The sequence below is a fragment of the Pteropus alecto genome, unplaced genomic scaffold (assembly GCF_000325575.1).
Source record: "Pteropus alecto unplaced genomic scaffold, ASM32557v1 scaffold269, whole genome shotgun sequence".
In the NCBI taxonomy this organism is placed as follows: Eukaryota; Metazoa; Chordata; class Mammalia; order Chiroptera; family Pteropodidae; genus Pteropus; species Pteropus alecto.
This window is the reverse complement of record NW_006443566.1, coordinates 1175727-1188439: the sequence shown is the minus strand read 5'-3', so window position 1 is coordinate 1188439 and position 12713 is coordinate 1175727.

Here is a 12713-nt window from a genome sequence, read left to right as displayed (position 1 = left end):
CTTAGGCTGAGAATGTGACAAGGATGTCTTCTTTGCCATCTCTATTTAACATTGTACTGGAGATCCTAGCTAGTGAAATAAGGCAAAAAGAAAAAAAGCATAAATATTAGCGAAGATAAAGTTAAGCTATCTTTATTCACAAGTGACGTGATTGTCTATGTAGGAAGTCCAAATGAATTTTTAAAATGTGAAATCTAAGGAGTGAGTTTAGCAAGATCATGAGGTATAAAGTAACATCTCAAAATCCACTTTATTTCTAAATACTAATAGCAAATAATTTAAAAATAAAATTTTAAATATAATTTATATCCCAAAAAAGTAAATATGATTTACTATATGATCCAGTAATTCCACTTCTGGGTATATAAAAACAAAATTGAGAACAAGACTTATACGCCAATATTATTGGCTGCTTTATTCACAGTAGACAAAAAATGGAAACAACCTAAGTGTCCATTGATAGATGAATGGATAAACAAAATGCGATATATACATACGATGGAATATTATTCAGCCTTAAAAGGAAATAAAATCATAATACATGCTACAACATGAATGAACATTGAAGATATTATGCTAAGTGAAATAAGCCAGATGCTAAAGGACAATTAGTCCACGATTACACTCACATGAGGTACCTGGAGTAGTGAAATTTATAGAGGCAGAAATCAGAATGGTGGTTGCCAGATGCTGCGGGGCAGGAACTAGGAGTTATTTAATGGGTACAGACTTTCTATTGAGGCTCAGGAAAAAGTTCTGGAGATAGATAGTGGTGATGGTTGCACAGTGATGTGACTCTATTTAATGCCGCCAAACTGTACATTTAAAAATGATTAAAATGGTAAATTTATGTTATGTATATATTATCACAACATCATTTACAATGTCATCAAATACCTAGGAATAAAATCAATAAAAGATCTTCAAGTCCTCTACACTGAGTACTACAAAACTTTGCTCGGAGAATCTGAAAAAGATCTAAATAAATGGAGAGAATTACCTCATTTGTGGATAGAAAGACTCGATATTATTAAGATGAGTTTGCAGAGTTGATCTATAGGTTTAATGCAGTTTCTTTCACAATCCCTGCAGAATTTTTTTAGAAAGCTGATAATAAAATTTCTGTGAAATACAAAAGATCTAAATAGTCAAAACCATCTTAAAGAGGAAAGAAGAGGAGAAAGAGAAGGAAAAAGAATAGGAGAAGAAGAAAAGGAGAAAGACTTACACTGCCATGTTTCAACATCCTACAAAGCTGTAGTAATTAAAAATGTGTGGTACTGGCAAGATAATAGACAAATAGATCAATCAAGCAGAACAGAAAGTCCAAAAACAGATCCATACGTATATGGCCACTTGATTTTCAATAAAGACACCAGTAAAATTTAGTAAGGGAGAGAAAACTCTTTTTGATATAATGTGGAGAAACTGGATATCTTTTTTACCCCAAAGTATACACACATACACGCACACATAATAATATAATTCTTAATGGATATGGATCAAATACTGAAGTGTAAGTGCTAAAACTATAAAGCTTTTGAAGAAAATTATAGAATGATGTCTTTGGGAACTGTGGCAAAGACATCTTGGCTAAAACACACAAAAAAATAGTAATCATGTGAAAAAATATAACAAAATAGACCATCGAAATTTAACTTTTGTTCATCCAAAACATCATTCAGAGGGTGAAAAGACAGTATATAGACTGGGAGAAAACATTTACAGTACATATATTTAACAAAGGATTTGTACGAAAAATACATAAAGAATGCCTATGAATCAACAATAGTAAGATAATCTTAAAAACATATAAGAATGCCCAATAAGTACATGAAAAGATATGCAAATCATGAGTCATCAGAGAAATTTAAGTTAAGTCACAGTGAGATATCAAAAGACGCCCCACCAGAATGACGAAATTAAAAAGACTGGTAATACCAAGTGTTGGTGAAAACACAGAGGAGCCGGCACTTTTATTATGCCAGTCTTTTATGATGTTTGCACATCATAAAAGTTGAGAGTGAGTACGCAATGATATCATCAGTTTGGAAAACTGGTTAGCAGTTGCTAATAAAGTGTAACTTACACTTACATTATGATTCAGTCATTCCACTCTTAAATATAGGCCAAAGAGAAATTAGTCGATATGTCCACAAAAAAACTTGTTCAGAAATGCTTAAAGCTGTTTTATTCATAAAGACAAAAAATGGCAAGCGCATAAATGGCAATCAACAGCAGGATGAATGATTGTGATGTAGTCATATGAAGGAATACTGCTGAGCAATAAGAAAAAACAAACTATTGCTTCACATGGAAGAATCTCAGGTGCATTCAGCTAAGTGAAACAGGTCAACATCAAAGGTTACATGTGTAGGATTTATATGACACTTCAGAAAACAAGCAAAACTATGGGTATGGAGAACAGAGCAGTGGTTGCCAGGGACTGGGCAGGAGTGGGGACAGGGGTGGGAAACATTTGACTCTAAAGGGAGACTTGGGGCCAACAGAACTCATCCGCGTCCTGACTGTGGTGGTGGTTACCGGAATCTACGTATGTGTTAAAACTCATAGAATTGTATACCTAGAAAAACATGAACTCAACTATATGTAAATTTAAAACCATTTACATCAAGTAAAAGAAGTCAGACACACAAAAGAAAGCATAGTGTACAATTCCTTTTATCTAAAGTTGAAGAACAGACCAAACTAATCTATGGTGAAAGCAATCAAAATAGTGGTTGAATCGGAGTGGTGATATTAAATGAAAAAGGGAATTGGGGAGGTGATAGATAGTTTCTAAACCTTGACCTGTGTGGCGGTCACATTGCTGTGCACATAGTATAATGTCGTTGAGCTTCACATGTAGATTTGCTCACTTTAATATATTCAAATTTACCTCGGTAAAGTGTAAAAAAATGTTTTAATACTGATGGTCAGATATTATGAAGAGAATTTTCAACCACTCTTTCTTGTTCTGAATTTTAATAAATACATTTAAATCTTCAATTTTTTGAGTTTTAAGCTCCTTCCCTGGTAGGATATTAGGTACCTAAAGAAGCTTCTTAATTCTGTCAAATATTAAATGTGAAAGCCAAAACCACTGACTGCCGCTCTCTAACCTGTTCAATTATTAGTAAAAACAGCCTTGGGGCTGGGGACCTGGGCTTTCCCTGCCTGCTTCCTGGAGCTTTTGTTCACCTTTGCTAAATCATAACTCAAAATCAGTATATGACTCAGAGTATTGGTAATCCAATAGGAATGTGTTTGCCTTCTGGGTTAGAGGCACAAGAAAAAATACTATAACAGTTAAATTTTTTAAGGGGGGGAAAAAAAAACTTCAAATCTCCTGTAAAAGGTGTATTCATTTTTTTAGTTTTAGAAAACAGGAATTGGTTTAAATATTCTTGATTAAAAAGAAATCAAAGAAATAATTCATTGTTAGCATAGGAAAAATCTAGAAAATGATACAGTAAGAAAGCATTAGCCATTAAATTAGCTATGAAATAGACAACTTCCTTTCACCCTCTCAATTCATAGACCTCAAGGGGCTAGGTTCACATTAATTAAGCTTAACTGCCCTTGACCAGTTAAACAGGTAATCTGTAAAAATGCATCTCTTTTGGATACACAGATATACCTCGAAAATATATCTGCAAACTTATAGATATCTATGTGTATATGTATAAGTATTGTCATTTTTTTTTTACTTTAATATTTCCATCGCTCACCCACACCGCATTACGAACATGCGTCATTAGTGCATAAACTAATGATACGGCATTTCTAATTACGTGTGCGGTCTTTCTCATGTCAAAGAAAATGGAAATAAAACGGCAGCATCAGCTGCAGTGGACATTTTTTTCACAGGTCTTCTGAAGCTGAGTCTCCAGGATGTCTAACCTCGAACTGTTGACTAAGGTCAAGTTGAGTGTCCATACCAACAAAGCAAGGGCCTGACATAAGAAGTTCAACTGCTAAATCACTGTTTCACACTGTTTCACTCCCATTTACTTCATTATTCCCCCTGCAGCCACCTCAAGCCCACACTGAGACCAGATCATTGTGGCAACTTGTGAATAACCTCTGCTCATATAAGATGACTGTTTCTCCTCCTGTGTTTCCTTTACTCGACTTTTTAATAAACAGCAGGGTGGCTGGGAACGAGCTTGGGAGGAACTGGGCTGGAACGCAGGCATCAGGCATCGGGGTGTTTCCTTTACACTGCTGACCTGCAGTGGATTTGCACACCTTGGGGGGGGCCCCTGAATCCCCACGGAGCTCCTGAATCGGTTGCTAAGGACTTGACCTGCTCTGCGCAGCCATTTCTCACCCTGAAGAGGCAGCCCCAAGCTGCACCCCAGAGGAAAGGAAGTACTGACAGTTTGAGTCACAGTGAGGAGGGAACGGCTTCATTTTATAACTTCAGATCACTCTGTCTGGGCTTAAATTCCCACAGCCCTGCGACAATGTCCCAAAGTTTCAAAGGTAAGTCACAGATGCCTTCAGAACACAGTTCCTTTCATGTGGCAGATAGAGAAGCTTTTCTCCTTCTTCCCTGGTAACTCTTAACAAGCCCTCTCATTCATGACTTCTGGCCTTTCAGGTTCTTAAACAACGGAGGGAAAGATTTTGTGAAGATGGAAGGGAAAAAGAGGAGAAGGAAATCCTACCAACATACGTGACCTGCAATAGCAAGCGCAGAGTCCCACAGCAAGTAGGGTTTTCACCCCCTGGGAAGAAGAGGTCATCGGCAGTCCCCCCACTTACCCCACCGCAGTGGGAGAAGAGGAGGTTGAGAGATTCCACAGACCACGCCCACTCACTTTGATATCTGCAGTAAGTGGTCAGGAGATGTGCCTCTTATGTGGTCCCTAACTGGACACAGACACCGTCACAGATGCAACCATGTCCTGGGCAGGGTATCACTGGGGTCCAGATTGCGTACCCATTTTACTTCCATCTTCTACATAATACTGATCATTAAAGAAACGAAGAAATATATTCTTCTCTTCCTGTAAGATGGCTGACCGATAGCATCATCACATACTCCTCCCGTTCCTGCTACAGGATGTGCCAGTGCTTGACAAAGAAAATGGAGCCTGGACGATATCTGTTCATTGTCTCTGCACGGAGTGTAGAAGTGGATCAACAGATTTTCCTGGAGTCCATAATGTGGATCCTGAATCTGGAATCTAAACGGGATACTCTGCTCTGGGGCCTGTTCTGTCTCAGCAATAGTCACCTCGCTTTTGTGACAAGGGCAGACATGTAAGTGCACCCTCCTTGAGGAACCAAACAGGCTCTCTACAGTGTCTGCTCAGTCCGTAAGAACAGGCCTCACTGGGGTGATGTTCACCTGAAACACAACTTGTCCTCCCCAGGCCTTGGGACTTTGGAGCTGGCCCCTCCCTAAGGCTCACCAGTCACCTCCCTAGGGGAGCAGAAAAAAAGACATCTGGGTGCAGCATCTAGAGGAACACACATCACGGTCCAAAAGAATTTACCCAAAATGGCCAGGGACGCATCTGTTCTCAATTAAAATATACAGTGGTACAAAAAGAACTTTTAGCAAATAAGATCTAGTACATAATAAGGGCTATAAGGTTTTGTTAGAACAAATGAGTGTCAAGTATACATATGCTTTATATATTATATATCCTATGTATATGTACTAGAAAACTTATTACTTAATAAAAGTACCTCATGCATCATGCAAATACACTGAAGCATGTAGTAAATACTGTCATTTTGTGTCAATAATAAAATTCTAAGCTTACTCGAAAATGAAAAACAAATTCATAACTTTAAATAGGAGAGACAAAACGTAACTCGAACTTTACATTTACCTAATTCAACCACCAAAAATACAAATTCACATTACACGTTCATTTCCTAAAAGATCTTCAAGACTATCATTATAAAAATGATGGTAAATCAAAATTCTTGTTGCTCTGAATGGAGCAGTCTGGCAAATTCATATAATATTTGCTATAACATCATCTAACAAAACCAAAGGAAAGATTGATGGAAGAGCAATTTGGAAAGATCTTGCAGTATTATCTAATCTTTCTATAGGTTTTCTTTAAATTTTTTCAAATTTCCTTTTAGTTTGTACATCTGGACGATCTTCTGCTTAATAGTAAATAAGCATGGTTTCATAACATTTATGAGATATTCACAACATGCAGTCAGGACATGATTTGATCCATTTTTCCTTGCCGATATTATGTGGATTAGTTACCGTGACAAATACCAGCTGCTCAGTCATATTATCGCCCCTTCCCCCCAAATGTTGTGACCCATTGTAAACCATCGTTCAATTTTTAAACAGATGACCATTTATAAAGAAATATTTGGGGCACTATTCTGCTATTTAGATGTGGTAGTATTTTAATATGTGGAGAAATGAGTTTCTTCCATATTTTGTACTTTAGTGGGAAAAGGCGTTGAGAGGGCTCTTGGCTCTGGAAGTCATTCCCAATATCTTGGCATCTTCAAGCCAGGAGGGCTTGCTCCCTAGGGGTCATTCCAACCACAGTGTGACTCTCCCAGCCCCCAGCATATTCAAGTCCACACAGACTTAGACACATTCATCACAGGGAGAACATTCTTGAGGCTGTGTGGCAACCAAAGCTTTATTTGTTAAAGGTTAATCCAAGGCTGCAGCAAAAATACTCAATAAGGGGGTTATTAAATTTTCTTATTAAGTGTAATCAGGGAGCTTTGTTGTCTAGATGTCAGGTTAAAGCCAGGGCTGGGAAAAATTCCTCTGAAGACAGAAAAGCACAGTGTTATGACTATAATCATATATCAACATACTCTGTCACTTGCACTTGAGATTTCTTTAATCTTAATGAAAAGTATCAAGTGTTGAGTGTGCACTTTACAGCTTACACAGAGCCATAAGCCCAGGGAGCTTGTCCAATATTTCAGAAATGCCCTTCGCTGTTAGGTATTAACTGCATGCCAGGGTTTGACAGGAAGGTGACGAGGCTAGGGTCCCCTCCCCACTAGTTCTGGATCCTTCAGTTAGATCACACACTTAGAGATGTTTCGGAATAAGTTCACAGTAATCACAGATAATCAAGGGACTCACAGATCACCTGTCCAGTCCATTTATTTTTATAAATAAGGGCCCCAAAACCCAGTAAAGTGAGAAGAATTCTCAAAATAAGGCTGAGCTCAAATCAGAAACCAGAGGCTGGCCTACTGCACTTGGGCACCAAAGGGGGTTAGGATTTCATCATATGAATTTTGGAGAGGTATAAACATTCAGTCCAAAACAACCCTGAAACTGATCAAACTGATTTTGACAAAACGTCTTATTCATATACACGTTCATTACCAAATGGCACTTAGATTTATTGTAACACGATATTTTTAAGGGGTGAGTATAGGGAATACACAGGTTTCTGGAGAGCAGTCTTTCAGTACTTATTAGAATCAGCAGAATGTTTTCAGCTGTGAGTAACAGGAAATCACAACTAAAAGTAGCTTTAATAATAAGGAAATGTATTATCACTTATGATAAGAAGTCCAAAGATACGGCATGTCCTAGGAGTGATATGTCAGGGCTCCGGATCCATCCTCTGTGTTCTCTCCCCTTGGATCCCCTCTGTGTATTGGCCTTGACCTCAAGCTGGAGATAAGATGGCTGAGACTGTGCCAGGCCTCACAACCAAAAGCATCTAGTGAAAGAAGAGGGATCACCTATCTCTGAAATGGTTTTTAAGGAATTTGGAATGTTTCCCTGAAGCCAGCTCCCCACCTGTGCATTTGACTTCCTCTCCTACTCTGTTGACTAGGATTAGGTCACTTGCCTGTTCCTAAATCAGTCATTGGCATGTGCTCTGCAGCTGCTGTGATTAGCTTAGGCTGATCATTTAAAGTAGAACGATTACTGGGGAGTTTACCACATTAGCCACCACAATATCAAAAATGTTGACCTAACAATTCCCCTCTGAAAAAAAGAATTCAGTGTTTTCCCAAAAGGTCCATAGAGCTCTAAGGTAATGTTAAGCTTTTCCTAGCCATTATTCTACTCTTGGTGAAAGACCCAAAGTGTTCCTCATGGGCTTGGAGACCCTCTCTCCCCAGTAGTCACTGCTTCATGACCACGGTCTATGACACCAGTCCCAGAAACATCTTCTAATTAGAAATAAATATTAAACTATCCTTAAGAAATGTCAGAACTAATCCCATCATGCCTTATGAAACTATTTTTTTTAGTGACCACAAGGCTCCAGGTCATTCCTCATCTCCTAGATTCATGTCCCCATACAGATCAGTATACCTCCTATTATGACCCAGTATTACACCCACCCTAGACCACACAAATACATCCACTTTGCCTCTTGAAACTTCTGGTACTGCAATCGCAAAATCCTGTACCCTCTTCTCTAAGTGTTACCCTCACCATGCTCAAACCCAAGTTCGCATGACCATTTTTCTCTTGCATCCCCTTCCTCACTGGGCTGAGAGCTGAGTGAAGTGTATTCTTCTTCGCCACTTCCAGACCATTGCAACCCCTTCTCCGTGGAAACACCTCGTCTAAGTGTTACCCTCACCATGCTCAAACCCAAGTTTGCACGACCATTTTTCTCTTGCATCCCCTTCCTCACTGAGAGCTAAGTGAAGTGTATTCTTCTTCCCCGCTTCTAGACCATTGCAACCCCTTCTCCGTGGAAATATCCCACTGTTTTCCTCGTTGCAGGCATCTATAGCCCTTCATTCATTCTCTCTCACTCCTTGAAGATTTAAGCTTCTGAATCGCTGTCTGTCTCTTTATCATTTCCCCTGTCCTAATTCATGGGGATTCCCACATCTAAAAAAACAATTCCACCAATACTGTGACTTCTCATTTCCTAAATCTTCTCACTCCCAATGAAATTTGCCTTCTAACCCACCTCCGCTATCTACTTCTAGGATCACGCATCATAAAATGTCAGTATAAGTCACTTCTTCTGTAATCTTAATTTCAAGCATCTCACTTTCTAAATAGCACTTCCCATATTTCCATATCACCTCCCCTCACACCTCATTCCAATAACTTGTCGGCCCCAATAGGGTCACAAAGCTATTGACTCTATCATCTTTCCATTGTCCGTCGCTTCCTTCATATCCTCACATCTTTCCTTCTACAGCTTAGATTCCATGGTCCATTACATTACATATTCCTTTGCATACACTCTCATCTTCTTTTCCCCTTTTTCTCTTCATCACATTCACCTTGAAAAAAAAAATACCTGACCCTGGTTAAATCCAGCTCTCTGCCCGCTCTACAACTATGCCCAAAGAAATGGGACATACGGAGAAAAACCAGTCAATTACGCTCACTGGTCTCACCTAAACCCGTGACCACACCCCTCAGATGAGTCCTTAAAGCTGCCCATAATCCTACCATATTCCCCACCTCTCAGAGTTGACTGTTTTAAATGCTCCCTCTTTTCAGACCTCCATTTCCTCCTGCCTTTTGCTAACTTGCAATAAATGGCCTTGTTGCAGAGAACTTTGGGTTCTCCCACCATCAACTTAACTGCTTAGGTTCTCACCAATGCTGCCTTCCTTCCTTCCTTCCTTCCTTTCTTCTTCATCAGGTGAGCCCTTTCTCCTCTGTGAGTCCCCTCCCCTTGTGTTCAGGATCTCCTACAACTGTCCTCTACTTCTTCTTCATTCATTATTTTCTGTCTTTACTGGATCATTTCCATCAACATACAAACACGCTACAATTTTTGCCATCTTATAAAAAAACTCGTTTAATTTCAAACCATTTCCCAGTACCTCCTCATATTTCTATTCCTCTTTAGAAAAAAACTTCTCTAGAGAATTGTCTATATCCTTTATTTCATGAATCAGTTCCATTTAGACGTTCATTCCCTCCACCCATAGAAACTGCCATTGTCAAGGTCAACAGTGACCTCCACATTAACAAAATGAATGCTCAGTGTTCTTATCTCATTTGTCGTAGCAGCAGTGCTTGGCGCAGTTGCACCATTCACCTTTCCTGAACGGTTTCTGCATTTGACTTCTGAGACTCCATTTTTTTAAATTTCTTCTCTTAAGACTGTCAAGAAAGTCTCCCTTGAGGGTTCCTCTTTCTCTTCCTAACTTCTGACACAGTGGTTTTCAATCCCCCCATCCTCCGCACACTAGAATCATTTGGGAAATGTCTACAAAACTCTGATGCCTAGGTTCTATATCAGATACCTGAGCCAGGATCCCTTGGGAGAAGGCCCGGATACCACTATGTGTTTTTAAGTCTTGAAGGTGTTCTACTGCACAGCCAGGGAGAGGACCACTGCCCTACATATGGACATGCACTCACCAAAGGGTCTCAGACTCCTCCTACCTTCTCCATCCATATTCACCCTAGATGACTGACCCCATGCTGCTGATTTCCAAGTAAACATCTTCACCTTACCTTTCCCCTAAACTCCACTCTTTTATATACCCCTCTGCTTATTAGACAAAACCTCTTTAAATGAAAAAATAATTCCAGAAGGTTATGTTCAATAAGAATTCTCATTATTCGAAAAACACATGGAGCTCATTCTCAATTCTTTACCAACTTTACCTGTTTTCAGCATATGTTCTATAAATGATGGCAACATATAAACTATTCATTGTTCATAGAAACATGTGAATCCCCTTCACATTAAAATATAATGCAAATTAAATGAACCAGATAATTCCACAGATAGAACATAATATAGTACCTAAAATTAATAGAATAAAATGAATTATAGAACAAAATGAAGACAAATGCATACATTCACTGAGAAATGCCTAGAATATTTTTAATGCTTTAGGTTTCATTCAAAGCAACTCCAAACTAGAAGTATCTTCTTCAATTATCAAAACATAGTGAACACTGATCCAGAGTTAAAAGAACTGGTCCTGGTCTCAGCAGTTCCCAGTTTTAGGCAAGTTAAAAACTTGCATTTCTTAAATCTTCAGTAAAAGGGAAATATGTCTATACTTCCAATCTTATAGGGTTTTGTGGGAGTAAAACTAGGTACTTTGGGTAATAGTACTCTGAAAATCATTAAAAATGATATTACATCTATTATTACTGTATAACCTAGGGCTATATTTAATAACCAATTATGTCAAAAAGTGCTATGTTAACGATTTATCAGAAAACCTATAAAAAGAAATCTTTAAATTTAGAACATCTGATATTTGAAGTTCTAATTCTCTCTATAATAATCATAAGAATGACTTTGTAATAAGCCCATGTCCAAGACCATAAGACTGTCAAGAAATTTCTTAAAGTTGGTCATTTCAAGTTCATTTTAAAGTTTTAAAAAGTTTTACAGGTCATTTTAAATTTTCTGCCAGCATGTTACATGACCATCATCATCATCATTATTATTACTACTATTATTATTTTAATTCTACAAATTCTTTTAAAGAAAAGTTCCATTAGGCAAAGTTTTTTCCTGCCTTATTCTCACCAAATCATTACAAAACTACTCATTTACCAAATTTTCTTGTAAATTAAGGTTTATAACTTTCAAGAAACACTTTTATTTCAAGATGTAGTGAAAACTTCAATGATACTCATTTCTGGATCACTTCTAGATCAAGCATTACCTCACTTCAATCAGATTCCACGGAAGTTCTCACTTTTAGATTATATATCCTGTGGCTAACTTTATGCTCTATTTCTGGGCCATAGCACTTATTCTGAAAATTAACTAGTTGACGTTGCAGTATAATCATCAGTGGCATCTATGGGAAACACGTATTTAAGAAATATCTGCATTTTTTAATGGGGGAAATAAAACACATCCCTAAAAGTTTCTTGGAAGCTCAATAGCTGTTAATTTATACCTCCAAAAAATCTTAACTTTCAACATTTTCACAGTTCAAAGTGGGTATTAGCAAGAATAATGAACCTATTACTTCAACTACATCTCAAGTCTCCTCATAAACTCGAGTTATGATTCTACAATAGAGACACTGAATGCTTTCGTCTGATCTCTCTTCATTGTGGTTCCACAGGGAGTCCCCATATTTCAAACATGTCTGGCTTAATAAATTTTTTTCTTATGACTGCGATCTGTTTTGGTGTCAGATTCACTCCAACTTTGAGAGCTTATTCACCGAGGATACAAAATAATTGGTCAGACCCATAAAGCCATCATGGTATTCACCAGATTAAACATTAAAAACAACTCCTTTCTCCTTTTGATCAGTGAAGCAATGGCAGCCTAATATTTTGAAGAATATTTTTATTATCTTTAGGTCAAATTTAAAACAAACGCACAGCATCTTGAGAACAGACCTCCCGAGAACTTCCCAGGTCAAGGGCTGCCAGGGCCTCATGATTCTGTTTCAGTGTTGAGGTCATTGCTTGGTGCCATGTTTTCATAATTTATCAAGAAACTAATCAGGTGGAAAATAGCCTCCCCAGGGAAGATCTCGATGGTCTTCTCAGAGTCTGAAAATCTTCATAAGCCTTCAAGGGCAATATCATCCATATCATTTTATCACACACACACAGACACACACAAAAATGGTAAGCTGACTTCTAGGAAGATGTAGTTACACACACACACACACACAGAGCAATTTAATTTCTCCATTTCTTGATTTCTGGTTTGAAAATCTACATCCAGCATTATGGAAACTAGAAAAGGGGTTGTATTGCAACACAACACTCCCTCCTCTAGTGGGGTGTGCTCCATTCTGTGGATTAGGACTAT